A 17460-nucleotide genomic window follows, 5' to 3' on the forward strand; every position below is an offset into this window, starting at 1 on the left:
TTCTGAAGAGAACGACGGTCGAATTATTATTTTAGGGTAATTAGGGCCGTCTCAGTAAATTTTTATCCAAATATACTTCTGTATAGGGTAAAAGTGGGGCATGATAGGGAAATTTTTTCTGGCGGGCCTATTTTTTCACGTAGAAGATTGAAATTTTGCACAAACATTCAGTCCACCGAATAGTATTTACCTGAAGTTTTTTCCCCGATTTCTGCGTAAAAACAGGGGGGTCCAGAGGGGCAAAAGTTGAGAAAAGGGAAATTTTGCAGCAAAAAATTCCTTTTTCCAGGAATTTCCCGCCTTAGATACATGATGGAGACATGTGAATGGTACCGCCTGAAAGACAGTTCTATTCTGAAGAGAATGATTGGCGGATTTTAGTCCTAGGGTTATTAGGGATGTCTCAGGAATTTTTTTCCCTGAGATCATAGTGTTTTATGGTGATTTGGGGCATTGTGGGAATTTTTGATAAAAATTCTCCCTCCCTTACTATTCAAGATAGAAACTTGAAATTTGGCACAACCATTCAGTATACCAAGTACTATTTATCAGATTTTTTTTAGATGGCTACGATCACACAGGGGGGGTCCAGGGGGTGCCAAAGTTCGAGAAAAAAATTTTTTCCTCCGAAATTTTCACTGACAATTTTTTTCCCGCTTCTGGTATATGGTATGAGCATGCAAGTGGTACCATTTGAAAGCCAGCTCTATTCTGAAGAGAATGAGGTATGAACCATGATCCTAGGATAAATAGTGACGATGCAGTAGCTGCTTGACTGAAAGTCTCAAAAATAGCCCAAAAAGCCAAGATCCCCAAAGGGTTAAGGATACCATATTAGTAACGAACTGCTGCTCACCTATCTTAACAACAGCTGCTACATGACGAGACATGGATTCAACATTTACAGAAGTGGTCTGGAGGCAGGGCCGTATTTACGGGGGTTCATCGGTGCACGTGCACCCCCCTTCGTTGCAAATATACACTATTTAAAATGAGAATCTAGTAGTGAAAATAGTAACACTTTCCGAAACTTTCTACTGTCATGTTTCCGTTTGGGGCTTAAAAGAAAACACAGCTTTGCAAAAGCAATAGTTTAAGTTAATGTTCTGAAGGTTGAAGGAAAAGGATTCACCAACTAAAGGAATATAACATTTTTCAAGTAGGGAAGAAAACAGAATCCAGGAAGAGAAAACAACTTTCCCTGCATATCGCTTACGACCCTCTTGAAAATACTCCCCCTCCACCGTTCTATGTATCAGTTGTCAGGTGTAAAGAATATTGTCACGTGTCATTTTGAAGAGTTTCAATGAGACTGGTTATTTTGGTAGTTATGGTGCACCTCCCCTTAGAAAATCCTGGATCCGTCCCTGTCTGGAGGTATGGCTGCCAAACGACTTACAATATTCCCATATATCTGGTAAGAACGCCGATGATAAGTGGCCATGCTTACACGTCTTGTTTCAGAATATACCACTGGTATTCAATGCGATTTAAATCTGGCCTTCTCGGTGGTCATTTCAGCGGAGATAAGTTATTGGAATGCTCCGCGAACCAATCTGTAAAATGGCTAGTTGGTTTGTGGTAAACTCCATTTCCATCCACATGAAGGAAAAAATAAAGGGATATAAGTGATCGTTCAGCAGATTTACGTACTCCTATACAGTGAAGGTGCATGGTACATGTACCAAAAATCCGAAATATTACCAAAAGAAAACACCACAGTCCATTACGGAGCTGTCATGGCTTTGTAGTTTCAATCTGGCACGCTGGATCCATAGCTTCATGGGGATGGCACCACATTCACCTTCTAAAGCCTATAATATATGGCGCCATATTATGGTGAAGCAAATGCTACACAGTCCGGCTACTGATTGTCCAACTGGACCCCTCATTCACGGACTGTCACCTAGGCTAAATTTTCGTGGTGCTAGCTACTCCGAAAGCTGGTTACGTACTCACTGCCTGAGTCTTCGTAAATCAAAAAGGCTGCTTATCCTTTACAGTTTTCAGAATTACTTTCTTTTATCACTATCAGTATACTCTCGATATATTCTTGATACTATGGAATGAGATAAGCTCCTTTCTCGCACGCTTTTTTGAAATTGAATGCCCCTGTGTCGGGCACCTATTATTTGCCTTTGATCAAAGCCATCTAGCTCGCCCGTTTTACCTATTCTGGATTTATCAATTGTTCAGAGAGATTTCATTACAGTTACTAATATTCCACCAATCTTTTGGCTCCTCTGCAAATTGTCTGAATGCTAGCGACATATTTTGTCGTTAGGTGAGGTAGCGAAGATTACGACAACTATTAGCTTGGCTGTGAACTATTAAAAATTAGTATAATACAGTAATGCGTCTTACTTTTACCTACTTTTATAATACGGATTAAGAATATCAAAATATTTTTGCCTAGATGTTTAAGCAATCCGCAACTTAAACGTTTTGAACTTCGTGTATTACCGTTACTCATAGACTGAAACGTCTTGCTATTATAATAACCATATATTATAGTAATATACCTACGGCAGCGTCCCCACATGCACAGAAATGAGATACCAGCAACACTATATGTGCTTAACGATGCCTATCCATAATTCAATCGCATTTTAGTGTTTAAATTATTTGATTTTAAATACACAATACTATAAAACACACTGCATTATTATTTTTATTTATGTTCTTTCGTTGATTCAAACATTATCGAGTACTATTCAGACGTGTCAACTATCTAATACTACGAACAAAACTTTAAAAAATAAACCCCAACATAGCATACTTTACTCTAATGCACGGTAGCTATACATATTCATTATATAGAGAAATGTATAGGGTCTATATAGTCATCATTAAAAGCTTCAAATTATGAATACAACTTCAATATTACTAAGTAAATTATCTATACTTTTTACTTATTCTACAAATTTATGCACAGTACTTACCATATTCTGAAATGACATTTTCACAGAATCAGTTTCAATCACATGAAGCATTAAAAACACTAAAAATAATAATTCGATGTACCACAATGTAATATTATTGGCCTAATGGCCAAAAAGTCAAAAGTAGCTTTCCTCTATGTCTATCAATAACAATGCAGTTCTTTACCAGAAAAAAGTATTTTATCGGAATGATGGCTACACTATGTGCTAAAAAAATACTCCTATTCTTCTTTTACCACAAAACATTAAAAATAAACATCAAACATCCACTTCCACAAAAATGGATATTAGCAATTACTTTTAAAAATGAAGTCGTTGATAGAAAATCAGCCAATCACGTCACGACTTTCATCCGTTATATTTAAATTCTCATTTCACGTTTAGGATTACTAATAAATTTTAAAATTAAGTTTATAAATATTAGCTTACTAAATACATTTGACTACAATTTAGAAAAAAAATAGGAACATTTGCTACTAAATTATTATTCTAGTCCCAAAATCTTACTCAAGATCTTTGAATATTATTTATTTATACTTAATATTTAATAGCTTTTTAGTAGCTTACGATACATCATCATTTCGTTAAGGAGACTATATTATAAATAGCATAATGTAATTTTAAGATAAAATTATAGGCTATTAAATCGTTTAACGACAATTGTAGATTGATAATATATTGTATGAAATTAATTCAATTTCCACTAATCAATAAAATCAGCAACAAATGTGGTTGATTTGACCAATGTTCAAGAGATTTAACTTTTGTGCAGTAATTATATTTAAAATAATTGCAGAGTGTGAGTTCCTAGGAAAATACATACTTGGAATTTACGTACCTATTACAACCATCTAAAATGTCTCCTAATTCAGCCGCCATTACTAATTAATATAACAGAAAAACAACTGGAATAAATAAGAGATACTTTACATATATGTTTGCCTTATTGGCATGTAGAAATATATTCTTAATATGCAATTTTCCACACTTATAAAAGCAGCATATTCTTGTTGTTACAAAGACAAAAGAGCTTCAACATGTACAATGAACAATGCATTCATTGTATCAATTTTGGAACAATTCATTTTTAAGGTTCGCTAATTATTTCATCAGAAAACAATGTGAATATTTAATAATATTATATTGGCAAAAGTCGTTAACATCAATGAATATGTTTCTTGGTTAAAAACATTGCTCTCATAATTAGTACATGGTTCTACAACAGGTACAAGGAGGTCATAATAAACTTGTATTCAATTGAAATCGATTTAGCGAAGCCCCTTTAGGCAGTGGCGTAGCAATAGGGTAAGCAGGTTAGGCATTGCCTACGGGCGCAGGGTGTTTCGGTATATTAGGGAGCGCCCCAGGCTTTTAATTAAAAAAGAAGCAAATTACATAAAAAGCCCCAAGTTTGTTCAGTCTTCCTTTCTGAACATGGCAAGAATAAAAATTCCTGCTCGCTTCACTCGCAGTTTATTACATTTGCATTATCAAATTATTAGCATTACTGTAAACTCGACGAGGTTATATCACTGTATGATTAAGAAATTAATCCTCCTGTATTAATACGATATCACTGCTATATTACATGTACTGAGCTTACTATCTTCAAATAAAATTCCTCTGCGCAACAGCCTTCAACAATAATGGCAAATTCTATGACCTGTAAGATCTGGATAAAACGAGCTAAAAAGTGTTGCCATGATTATAAGACACAGTCAATTGCCACGTACCGCAGCTACACAGAACCAATCACAAGCAGTAAAGGTCGGGCAACTACCCGTGGCGCAAACGTTAGGGGGCACCCAAACGAGCACCCCAAAATAAATTTTCGAACGTATTTTCTAATATCATTGTAATAAAATGTAAAATATAGGGTAGGACAAGGTAGGGGCGGCAAAAAGACACTGATTGGACAGGGTTGGCAAAAACCGTGGTTTTTATTTTAAAAAAAAATGTTTTTCTTTTTTGTTTAAACCTTTTTCTTTTTTTCTTTTCTTTTTTTTTTGTTTAAACCAGGTTTTTTTGTTTAAATAATTTGCTCTATGTATTTATATCACATATGGACAGAAATATGGTTGTTTCACCTTAGTATTATTATGCAACAACCGGGTTATGCTGGAAGGAGTTACATAAGCTTAAAGCAGAGTCCAAACCGTTTCTCGACTTACGTTTGCCGACTCACTCACACGAAGGACTCCTGATGCGTTGTACTGATCTTTACATACTTTTAATATAATTGTCTAATTGTCAAGAGTCATTTGAGGACAAAAAGATAAACAGTTGCACAAGTGAAACCATTATACAGAATTACATATGGACAATTTCAAAATACTGAAGAGTACGGAAGAACTAATTAAGTCGAAGTTAGTTCACTACGACTTTTATTAGTCCAAGTTAAAGAAATACAACTTAATTTGCATATCAGTAAGAAAAGTGAATAAAGATAAGAATTATTTGAGTCCACTTTGGCTCTGATCCATTTATACATAAATAGCAGTGGCGGCGATTGGACGTTAAAAGTGAGGGGGCATGACGATCCGAATATTTATGTATCAATCTTAGTTTCCCTGGTTGTTTCTAACACTTTGTTTGACGAAAGGTTGTATAACTAATAGGATACTATCTTCTTCAGTTCAAATACCGTATATTGTATTTCATATTTTATTAACCCTTAAAATGATAAGCCTTTTTTGTAACACAAAATGATGAGGTGAGTCCATTGGACTCAACTTGTTTTTCTTCACTATTTTGAATTTTAGGCATATTTTTACTTAATAAACCTTCCACATGCATCAGGGCTGCTTGTTTATTCGTCGATGATAGTAAACAAAGGGATCATATATTGACGGCGGCATCTATAATGCTTTATAGTAAACTACTGAAATTGATTTATTTTCCGAGATGAGTCCAATGTAGGGTGACCAACCGTCCCGTAAAAACGGGATTGTCCCGTTTTTTCACTACCATTCCCGGTGTCCCAAAAACTTCTCCCGGGACGCGAAAATGTCCCGTATTTGCGTACATTGGGTACAAAAAGCCTTTCGAATCACTAAAATTTCCTAATTTATATTATTTCCTAAGCTATGTGATTATATTGGAATATGTCTAATTACTGAGCAACGTCATTACGACTTTTGCAATGTTGGATGTGGTGGCTGCACTGTTTTCCCTCCTAGGCCTCCCCGCTCCGCAGACGGCAGTGCAAGGGGCTGAAAGTCTTATGGAGAATAAATGTAACCTGTTTTTACTCTCTGTTTCGGGGGGTGGAAGATGTAACATACAGTGTTTCCGCGATTTGATTAAGATGTAACATACTTCCATTTACAAAAGTTGAACAGAAGTATACAACTATAAAAGTGAAAGTAAAAAGAAAACTAGTTGTAAATGAAATAACATCTAAAAGGAAGACAATGCAAATAAAAGGAGTTGGAATCCGATGCTGAGAGTAATTATAAATCCTGTCGGTGATAGATTTGAGCGCTTATATATTTTTAGTAATGTTTTGAAATATTTCATTTTTGTTAGCTGCTGAGAGTTACTTATTATCTAATTAATTCCATAACCTTTTGCAATAGGTTTTAAAAGGAAGGAAAAAGTGTAAATTTGCCCTTTTTGTGAGAGATACAAAGAGAGAGAGAGCGGAGAGGCTAAAAACTATATTTATGGGAGCAACTTATCCAGAAATAAAAAGTGTCCCGTTTTTTATAGTTTATGATTTGGTCACCCTAGTCCAATGGACTCACCTTATCATTTTAAGGGAAAGCAACAGAAGTAGGTATTAGCTCTTTGTACTCTTAAACAACGGAGTGTAAGAAGAAATTTGATTCCTTGCTCATGAACATCGTAAAAGTCTGTCTGGAAAATTGTGTGATCAGATTATTAAATAACAAATTTGCAAAACAAATAAATAGAAAGGACAATATTAATCATAGTAATGAATAATAAAGCTTGTTTTGTAGAAGTTACATTGAAACTGGGATTAATGAACAACTTAATTTTTAATTTCACACATGCTATTAAATGTGTATTATTACTCTTAGAAAATGAAAGACAGTGATACTACAAGCATATGCTACATTTAAAGAAATATTTACTTTTGCAGATTCCCGAAACATGTTCGTTGCCATTAGTAGCAGTTTCCACTTTTTTGGACCACATCAAAGCACAATACTTAGAATCACTCCACACTCTAGTTATACAAAATAATCCTAAAACCTAGAATTATGTTGAATTCACTAAATTTATTGAGGGGATGAGCGCAACAGTAGTCTAACCCACATTTTTAAACATGGAGAAAAATCAAGTTAAACACATGTGTTTTTTTGTGTATACAATGTATGACACATTCAACTACTTGTGGTTGCTTGTGGTTGCGCTCATACTCGTACACCCCTAAACACCAATTCACTCGTATATTACATTGCAAAACAATGGTAAAGGTAGAAGTTGTTTCATACTACTCCCTTTTTAATCAATATTCTTTACTATCAGAAAGAAGAAAAGACATTTTAGGAACTATCAATTTTTGTGTAATTTTTGTGTAATTAGTTTCAAAGAGGCTGACTAACATATCGAACCCTTGTAAGAAGTAAAAGTATGCTGGAATTGTTGTGCTTCAATAGGTTAATTTTTGGGTTATTTTCGGTGGCAATCAAAACCCAATTCCTGTAACTTTCGCAACTCCATGGGAAAACAACTAATACGTACTCACGCAACAGTAAATATTATATGGCACCATTTTTTCTATGAACCACTAATACATACAAAAACTTTACATTTCCAAAGTGGGGGGCAACTGCCCCTTTTGCTCCCCTAATCGCCGCCTATGATAGATACCAAAGATACTTCTGATTTCAGTAAATGTCTCTCGTGGGGTTTGTACGGACCCCCCAAAAAAGGTATGGTATTTCGATGTATTTTATCAATAGTAAACATTATTAAAACGAAACAATATTTAGAATTTTTCTTTGACTGCAATTGCATAACAATAATAACAAACTATGTATTAAAAAATCACAAAAGAAACCTTCCTTCTTAAACTTACAAAAAAAAAAAAAAAAAACGTTGCTTTTGTAGTATCAGGTTATCGTAGAATAAGTATCGCTATTCAGAGAACTCTGGAGACGTAACCACTCAACAGAATTTGACCAAACTTGGTAGGAGTATATTTGAGAACATGCAGAAGCGATTGGTGTAGAAAATAAAAATAGTTCCAATTTTCGCCAGCAAAGGTAATTATGGCGCTGTACAACACCAAGTAGACACTAAATGATAAGAAAGGCTGTGATTATATCTCCTGTAGATTTCGTGGCATTGATTACCAATGCTATTAATACCCGTAGTCAGTGCCGGGTTTACGGGGGGAAGGGATTTTGAGCTGAAGAGTCCCTTTAAAATTCTTGGATATCTTACAAAATCGAAGTTAAAAGTTGGTCTTTCCAGTGCTCATAAACTGCAAGCTCACCCCAAAATTCCAGGAAAAGATTAGTGTCAAATTTCGCCTCCACAAGTTATTGTTCTGTTCAGTGTTAAGAACGGTAAGTATTAGGGATGGCCAGACGGATCCGGATCTCGGATATCCGCATCCTATAAGATCTCGGATCCGGATCCGAAATTTCAAATCTTGGATCCGAATCCGGATATCTGGATCTTGGATCCGGAATTTTGGATCTTGGATCCGTTTTCTGGAATTTCGGATCTTGGATCCGGATCCGAAGTTTCGGATCTTAGATCTGGATCCGGATATCCTGTTCCTGGATCCAGATCCAAAATTTTGAAGTTCAGATTCGAACTCCTGTTTTGAATATTTTAAGCCTTAGATTCAGACCCAGAACTAAAATATCCATATGTATAAAATATATATAAAATTTACTAGGAGAATTTTATCTAACTCAGTTGGAAGACAATTCAATTTAAATGACAAGAGATTTCATCAAAATCTCATTTTCACATTTTTCGGGGTTAGACCACCGTTGCGCACACCCCATCATTTAGTCTTTAGTATAGCTTTAAACGTACTACAAGTTTGCCACTTTCATCTCAAGTCAGTAGTTGTATAGATCTGCCTTTTGTTATATATTAATCAAGTTAGGATTAAAATTCGATTGTTTGTGAGACCTATGATAATATTTTCAGATTGAGTTATAACATTGAAAAACTGCATAGTAATGCTGCATATTTTCTTTGCCTCACATTGGAAATTAATGTAGTCTATCTTATACAGTCGGCTCTTATCATTAATCCAATGATCAGAACTCCTGGAGTCTAATGAAGAAGTTTGGGCTTGAAACTAAGATTTCATCTCAGCATTTGACTGGTGTTACAGAAAACAAAGGATAAATTTCCATCAGGACGACCGCTTTAAAAAAGATTTACTACCTTCTCGATCGAGTATTTCCACTCGAATCGAATCTGACAGTGAGATTGCTCTCGCTAAAGTCGACAGTTTTAGTCAATCAAATTTGGAGTAATTGTAACATATTAAGGCACAAAAACCAAATATCAATAGAATTAAGAGAACGCAAAGCTATCACACGATCACATACCACAAGTGTCTTAAAATCTTATTTTAAGCATAGAATTGAAAATCACTTTGTCAATAATTTCGAAAACTTTGCTGATTCGGAACACCCGAATTTTCTGACACGCACTTTCGGATCCGGATCCAAAATCCGGATTTTCGGATCCGGATCCAAGATCTGAAATCTCGGATCTGGATCCAGTGTCCGGATATCCGGATCTGGCCATCCCTAGTAAGTATGGTATGGAAGACAAATGATATTGATATTCAATGAAAGAAAGGCCGTAATTATGCCCCCGTGCGACGCGTGGCATTGATTTGTACTCCTATTAATAATCCCGTGGTGTAGTGATGTGTTATTGGCGATGATGTTGATATGGGGTTCTGCCCAAAGGCAGGTCTTTGACGTGAAGGTTTCTGGGTAAGGGAATCCATGGTGACTAGTACCGTATGAGATTATGATGACGTTCTAAGGACGGAAATTACAGGTTAATATGGGATCTGACTACGTTTGTCTTCACCGGAAATCGAACCCGTGACCACTTGATCACAAGGCAAAGAGTATGGGGAAAAATGAAGCAAACATCGGATCACCATCAATTTACTTCTAGCACATAGTGGCGTCCAAACCTATCACTGAAACACACACAGGAGTGAGTAAGCATCTGGAGAGGAAAGTACAGCCTTTCTTATCATTTAGCATCATTAGTGTCGTTTTTCTTCCACACTGCATTTACTTGGCGTTGTACAGCGCCACAATACATCTGGTGGCGAAAATTGGAACTAATTTTGTTTTCTACACCAATCGCTTCTGCATGTTCCCAAATATACTCCTACTAAGTTTGGTTGCATTCTGTCAAGTGGTTACGTCTCCAGAGTTCTCTGAATAGCGATACTTATTTTATGATAACCTGGTATAATCTTTTTGAGTAATGAATGGGGAATTTAGGTCTGAATATAATACGAATAATATGCGGGAGTGACACGCGATAACCCACAAATTCGTTCATCAAGATTTTAAGCCAACCCTGTGACCGGGTGAAAATTTTGCTCATGAATTGGACATCGCTGATTTGATAATAGAATTTTCAGAAGCAAAAGTGAGAAAGAAACACTTTTGATTTTGTATGCAATTGATCGATTTTTAAAAAACTGAAAATAGAAAAATGCTTATAAGCGGTTTCACAAAATTTTATTTATTTTATAATTATGTAAAATCGCAACATACTACGAGGGCTAGTCAAGAAAGACTTGGACTGATTTTTTTTCTAGGCAATTTATTATTACTCAGCAACAGGCACATGATCCTTTTCAAAGTAGTCCCCGCCCATTTGAATGCACTTTTTCATTCGAGTCTTCCAGTCCTCAAACACGTGTCGCAGGCCATTCTTTGAGAGGTCCTTCAAAACCGCCTCCGATGCCTTCAGAACCTCGGAATTATCGGAGAAGCGGCGTTCACGCAGTCTGGATTTTAGGGCAGGGAATAGAAAAAAGTCGCACGGTGCGGTAGGCGTCTCCACCATCCTCAAACCTTTGCAACAGCTCCCTGCAAGTCTCCACTCGAACGGCCTTCTGCTCTGGTGTCAGGAGTCGCAGAATCCATCGCGCACACACTCGGCTCATGTGGAGGTGGTCATGCAAAATTTTGAAGGCACTGCCATGAGATATGCGTAGTGCGGCTGCCAGATCGTCGATACTGATGCGGCGATCTTCTCTAACAATGACTGCTGCCGTGTTAATGTTCACCTCAGTAACAGCTGACGCTGATACACCTGGTCCACCAGCTTTCGTGATTGTCATTCGGCCCTCTTTAAACTCTTTGAACCACCAGAACACGGTACTTCGTGGCAGAGCGTCATCTTTGTAGGCTGCTCTCAACATTCCTAGAGTTTCTGTTGCACTTTTCCCCAGGCGATAGCAGAACCGTATAGCTGCAAATTGTTCATCTCGTAATGACTCCATTTCTTCTACAGGCGACTTCTAGAGGCGGCGCAGAACATCACCTGCAATAAAAAGTCGTGGTTACCAAACATGCAATGATTCCTTAACAACATTTTATATATATGCACAGCAAGACCCACCCTACTTGTATGCCAAACTATGAAGCTCCAGCGTTAACAGAACTGCCGGGAAAAAAATCAGTCCAAGTCTTTCTTGACTTGCCCTCGTATATAGATATATTCATTTGAAATCCTTTTGGTAATACTAGTTGATTCATTACTGTTTATTTACACTACCACTACGAAAGAAGTCCGAATTTTACATGAGTATATTTTTAATGAACAAGGTACTCTGTCCAGTTTACTTTCAAAATACATACCACGATATAAAAAGAAAAACTGTCAATACCGACCCACTGATAATTTTCTTTTATGGTCGTTTCTGTGCGTACGTATGTTATACAGGGGGAGTCAAAAAAAACTAAAACCACCTCATACAGGACACGTAAGTTTGGCCCTCCACTATACAACAAGTGTTGCCGATCATTTTTTTTTTCAATGTGTCATGTGGACTTCCTCTTCCGTCAGCAGTAACCAGTTCACCTGTGAGTGTCGTGGTGTGAAAGTGGTGCGGTAAAATAAGCGACCTGACAGACTTCCAAAGAGACATGATCGTTGGTGCTCGTCTGGTTGGAGCTTCAGTGGCAACAGTGGCGAATATTGTGTTGGTATTGAAAGGCACTGTGTCCAATGTCACGAGGGCATACACAATTCATGGGCAAGCGACGTCTGCAAAGCACAACAGTGGTCGGAAGACAACCCTGTCAGATAGGGACCGGAGGGCATTAAAACGGATTGTAGCAGCTAAAAAGAAGACCACTGCAATGAAAAAACGTCTGAACTCAATTCCGGCCTACAGAACCCGGTTTAATCGAAAACAGTTCGACGGGAACTTCATAAAATGAAAATTCATGGCAGGGCCGCTATCGCCAAACCCCTGGTCACAGCAGTAAATGCGAAGAGGCATATCCAGTGGTGCAAGGACCACAAGGCGTGAGCATTGGAAACACTCAATGTGGTCCGATGAATCGACCTTCACCTTGTTTCCCACAACCGGTCGTGTTTACTTATGGAGAACACCGTCGCAGGCCTATAATACAGAATGTCTGCTCCCAACTGTAAAGTATGGGGTGGTTCTGTTACAGTATGGGCAGTGATATTTTAATTTTCTGCAGGTCCATCATAGCCATGTATGGAATGATGAATGCTAAGGCGTATGAAGCCATTTTGGGGGACCAGGTTCTATCCATGGCCCAAATAATGTTCCCTGATGGTGATGGCATCTACCAAGATGATTTGACACCCGGTCACGCTGCAAAAACGGTGAAATCATGGTTTGAGGAGCATGACCAGGAGCTATCACACTTCCCCTGGGTCCCACAATCACCAGATCTGAACATCATTGAGCCATTGTGGTTTGAGTTAGAAAGGCGTGTTCGGTCTCATTAACGTTACCCTCCACCAGCATCCCTTAAGGAACTGGAGCATGTTTTGGAGGAACAATGGTACAAAATTCCACATACCAAGATTCAGGAACTGTATACGTCCATTCCACGTCGGATCCAAGCTGTTTTGGACCCAAAAGGAGGCCTCACACTATACTAGGTATGATTTTCACACTTTTGCAAACGTTTTAGATTTTTTTGTCCAACTCCTGTAGATTGTCATGCATGGGGCCTATTGGATAGGTGAGGGGGTCGCCACTAGGAATTTTGCCTACGGGTGCCAAAGACTATTGTTACGCACTGTCTTTAGGGTTCGATGAATTATAGTTTAACATGTCCAAGAGCAGTAGAAAATGACATCTTTTGATTCCCATAATGATAATTGGAGTTCAATATAAACTATGACATGGTGAAGCTGAAAAGACTTTGCCTTATTTGAAATCAGTAAATACTGGCATAAGAAAACACACACACACACACACACAGATTTTAAAGGTAATAGTAGCTGTGGCATTAAATAGAAGTTTAGCATGAAAACATATGAAAATACTGGTCACTAATAGCCATACTAAACTGGCTTAAAAACTGAACCCATTTCTATGTTAGAATTGTTCCTATACCTTGTGGGAAAGTGGAGATTGTTTACGATTGCAAATTAAAATTCAGAATAGAACAGCCATTTTCAAAGGTGTTCCACGGCACACTAGAGAGTCGCGACGGAATCATTAATATGCCGCAGTGGTGGAGTAGATCACGAACTTCGCGACCCAAACACCCAGAGGTAGTCTGACTCATGATCCACCAGACCTAGTAACTCGTGATCCACTCAGATCCGGAGACGAAGCGTCCTCATACAACATGAGGAGTTGATTTTGTAAGGCTACTAATGCAATTTTAAGGAATAGGATTTAAGGAACCTCTCTCTCGTTGCCATTTCATTAAATATATTTTTCTTTCTCGCTTGTTGTTTACATCTATGCATCAAGCATTGAATTGAAGATTTATGAGACAACAAACGCGTCAGAATCACAGAAGAGCAAGCTACATGTTTCTCTTATGAGGGATCGACTAACAGTAAGCTTAATCGATCTTCAAGGCTTGTCTTTTAGAATATAAAAGATATCGCTGAATTCAAACAGTGTTTGGCAGGGGCAACAGTGGATTTAAAAAGGTAGGGAGACACATCACGTCACACCGCCCCCCATGCTTATCTTTGAATATTGTAATCTTTTTAGGAAGTGGAGGTAGGGCTGCCAGATTTTGTAAATGAAAAACCGGGACACTAATCTCAGGCTATTTGTAAGGTCAAGGTTCCTACTCATTTTGAATAGAATCAATTCATTACCTGCCTTTTCCAGGTTACTACTCACAATTTTCCAGTTCATTCTATACACAGTTAACACGAATGAAGCCCCACAAGGAATGTTTAAAGAATGTAAAAAGGTAACCTAAGAAGAGCTGCGTGGCGTCCCTTATTCCGAATTCTGATTTATCGTATTTACAAATCCTAAATATTGTGCCAATTACAACACACCCTCCAATTTGATTGAAGATTTTTTTTTTTTTTTTTTTGCCTCATCACTCGAGTCGGAAACACTACCCTAAAAGAAATAAATACTTAGCATGTAGCAAGAAAAAAATATATTTACGCTAAATTCAGAACGATAAACAAAAAAATAAATATCTTTCAAGACACACAGACTTTCCAAAGGTTGTCAGAAAAAATCCAGTATCAAAATTAAACGACACATACCTTTATGTTTTTACCTATCATTCCTTATGCTAGAGTAAGTTATTACAGAATCTTAACCTGAAAAATACTTAAAATTTTAGCAGGATAAAAGGGGGTGGGGGAAATACGTTTAAAAATACAAAATTATTGAATATTTAGGAATATTTAGGCCTATCGACATGGAAGTATTTTGAGGACAACTCAGTTCTGTAATCGCTAAAGTGGGATTTCAAATGAAACTTAGATGTAGGACTACGGATCTAAATGCGACAGACACTAGCCTTCGCCTAGCAAACAGTAACCTCCCATGTTATTCTTACAATACTAGCAGTGAATTGATCGAAAATTTAGCAGATTCTTCACATCAAATGTATAAAACACATAAGAGATATTTCGGATTCAGATTAATTTCCAAAAGTAATATATCGAGCTAAAGCTTAAAGTATCTACCCCTTCGCAAGGACACGGGTTTTGCTATTACACAATAGTTTCCACTGGTGCAAATTTCTGTTGGCAAAATTTATCTGATTTTGAGCTTAGCGTCCCTTTCAACAGCCAGGTTATGGGAAACGTGGACCTGCTGATTTAACCACATGAGCTCCGACTGGGAATCGAACCCGGGTGTCCCAATCCAAAGACGCGTATGCTAAACACTTATCCACGAGAGAGCTCTGCAAAAATTATCATTTTATTATTGAAGTAATGAACAAACTCCATGGCTCTGGATAAGTAGAGTAACAAATAAAACACAGTTCTGACCAGAGCAGAATGAAATATATCAAAAACTATACTTACAATGTGTTACAGTTTCAAGGACCTAACGTCCTCTTCATCAGACACAAACACTGAGAAAACACTGTCACCTGTCTTTTCTCAGTGTTTGTGTCTGATGAAGAGGACGTTATTTCCTTGAAACTGTAACACATTGTAAGTATAGTTTTTGATATATTTCATTCTGCTCTGGTCAGAACTGTGTTTTATTTGTTATTATTGAGGTGTTCTAAATTCCCCTCCTCTTGCTGCACTAATGTTCGCAAACTTCTTGAACTCTTTTCCGCTAGGTCGTAATGTATATAGAGGCGCAGTTACTGTGATTTCCGAAACAAAAATACTGAAGCTAACAATGGATTTTGTCACTGTAAGCCCTGCTTGAAAACAATAATAATAAAAGTGGAAATTTAAAACTACGAGTCGGCATCTCTTTCAAGCACGTCTTATAAGAAATGATGTAGTAGAATGGAAGTTTAAAACTACACGTTCGGAGTACCTAAAATCGTCCACTCTTATGCCAATACCTTGACTGTTCCAACTTCACGCACTCTTCTCTCACACACACATCTATATATATAAAAGAGAACGTACAAATCCTTTGTTCCCTCATCACGCTAATACGGCTGAACCAATTTCTTTTATTTTTGGGGGGTTATTAGGATTTGGACCCTAGATGGTTTTTATCATATCACTTTAATTTTTAATTACCAGTGTCTTGAGATAATTGACCATTCAAGTGTCCATAACGTACAAATCCTTTGTTAGATCATCATAGGTAAAAATAAACGTATTTATATGCAACCCGCATGACCGTGTCACTCGGCGGGTTAACATAAATGACAGGCGCTATAATGTTAACATTTACTGCAATCACTTGAAAGCGAAAAAGTAAAAATTATCTAAGTAACAAAGTTTATTGCGTTCCGGGGTGACCGCAGCGAAGCGGGCGGGTTAACATAAATGACAGGCGATATAATGTTAACATTTAATGCAATCTTCTATGGTTTTTATCATATCACTTGAAAGCGAAAAAGTAAAAATTATCTAAGTAACAACGTTTATTGCGTTCCGGGGTGACCGCAGCGAAGCGGGGTGAACGCTGCTAGTTATATATATAAAACTTTTTGTTGTTTGTTTAGTAAAATTAATTGGCTATAGAAATCTTTCAAAACCTTCCGTTTTTAGTTGAGACATAGTAGTTCTTGTAGGTTGATTTTTTTTTCAGTCTGAAGAACGAAAACCGGGACAAACAGGAATCCCGAAAGCCTTTTTCGGGACAGTTAATTATTTCATTGAAAACCAGGACTATCCCGGAAAACCGGGACGTCTGGCAACCCTAAATGGAGGGGCGCTGAAGATTTTTTTTGCAAGTACGGGGACGATGTCCCCCTGCAATCCCCCTCACTTTTACTGGTGTTTAGTTAATTCTTTTTGTATGGGCTATGTTCAAAAACCACGAATGGGTAAGGTGATCAGACGTTCTGTTTTTATTTTCTGATTCTCAAACGGAAAGCCTAAATGTCCCATTTTTCAGCAAATATGAGCAAAGTGTCGCGAAATTTTTATTCAAAATTTAAGTGATCAAAGCTAATTCTTCACTATTTCGTTAAAATGACTGCATAGAGCTAATTCTGGTACCAAAACTTACTGACAACATGTGGGCCATGCCTGAAATGCTATTGTATCACGCTTACTTGTATATTATGTTATTTAAAAACACTACTGGCAATCAAAATGCAAATTTTACCCCCTTTTCCCCAAGATTCATATGCGTCCCGTCTTTTGCAAGTCAAAATTCTCGTCACTTTACGTATAGGAAGACGAATACATGTTAAATTATATTTGAAATAAGAAAGACATGATATCTTGATTTAAAAACGTCACATCACGAATGAAACAAATGAATGTTTGAGCCCAAGCAGTGAACATCATTAATCAACATTATGTCGTAATGGTGGAAAGCGAATATTTAGGCTGCTTCTGAGTCGCTGGGTCTATCTGGGTCACCAGGAAACGAGACCGACTCTGATAATCTGGATAGAAGTCA

Source organism: Thermobia domestica, chromosome 13, assembly GCF_964235325.1.
Source record: "Thermobia domestica chromosome 13, izTheDome1.hap1.1, whole genome shotgun sequence".
Taxonomy (NCBI): domain Eukaryota; kingdom Metazoa; phylum Arthropoda; class Insecta; order Zygentoma; family Lepismatidae; genus Thermobia; species Thermobia domestica.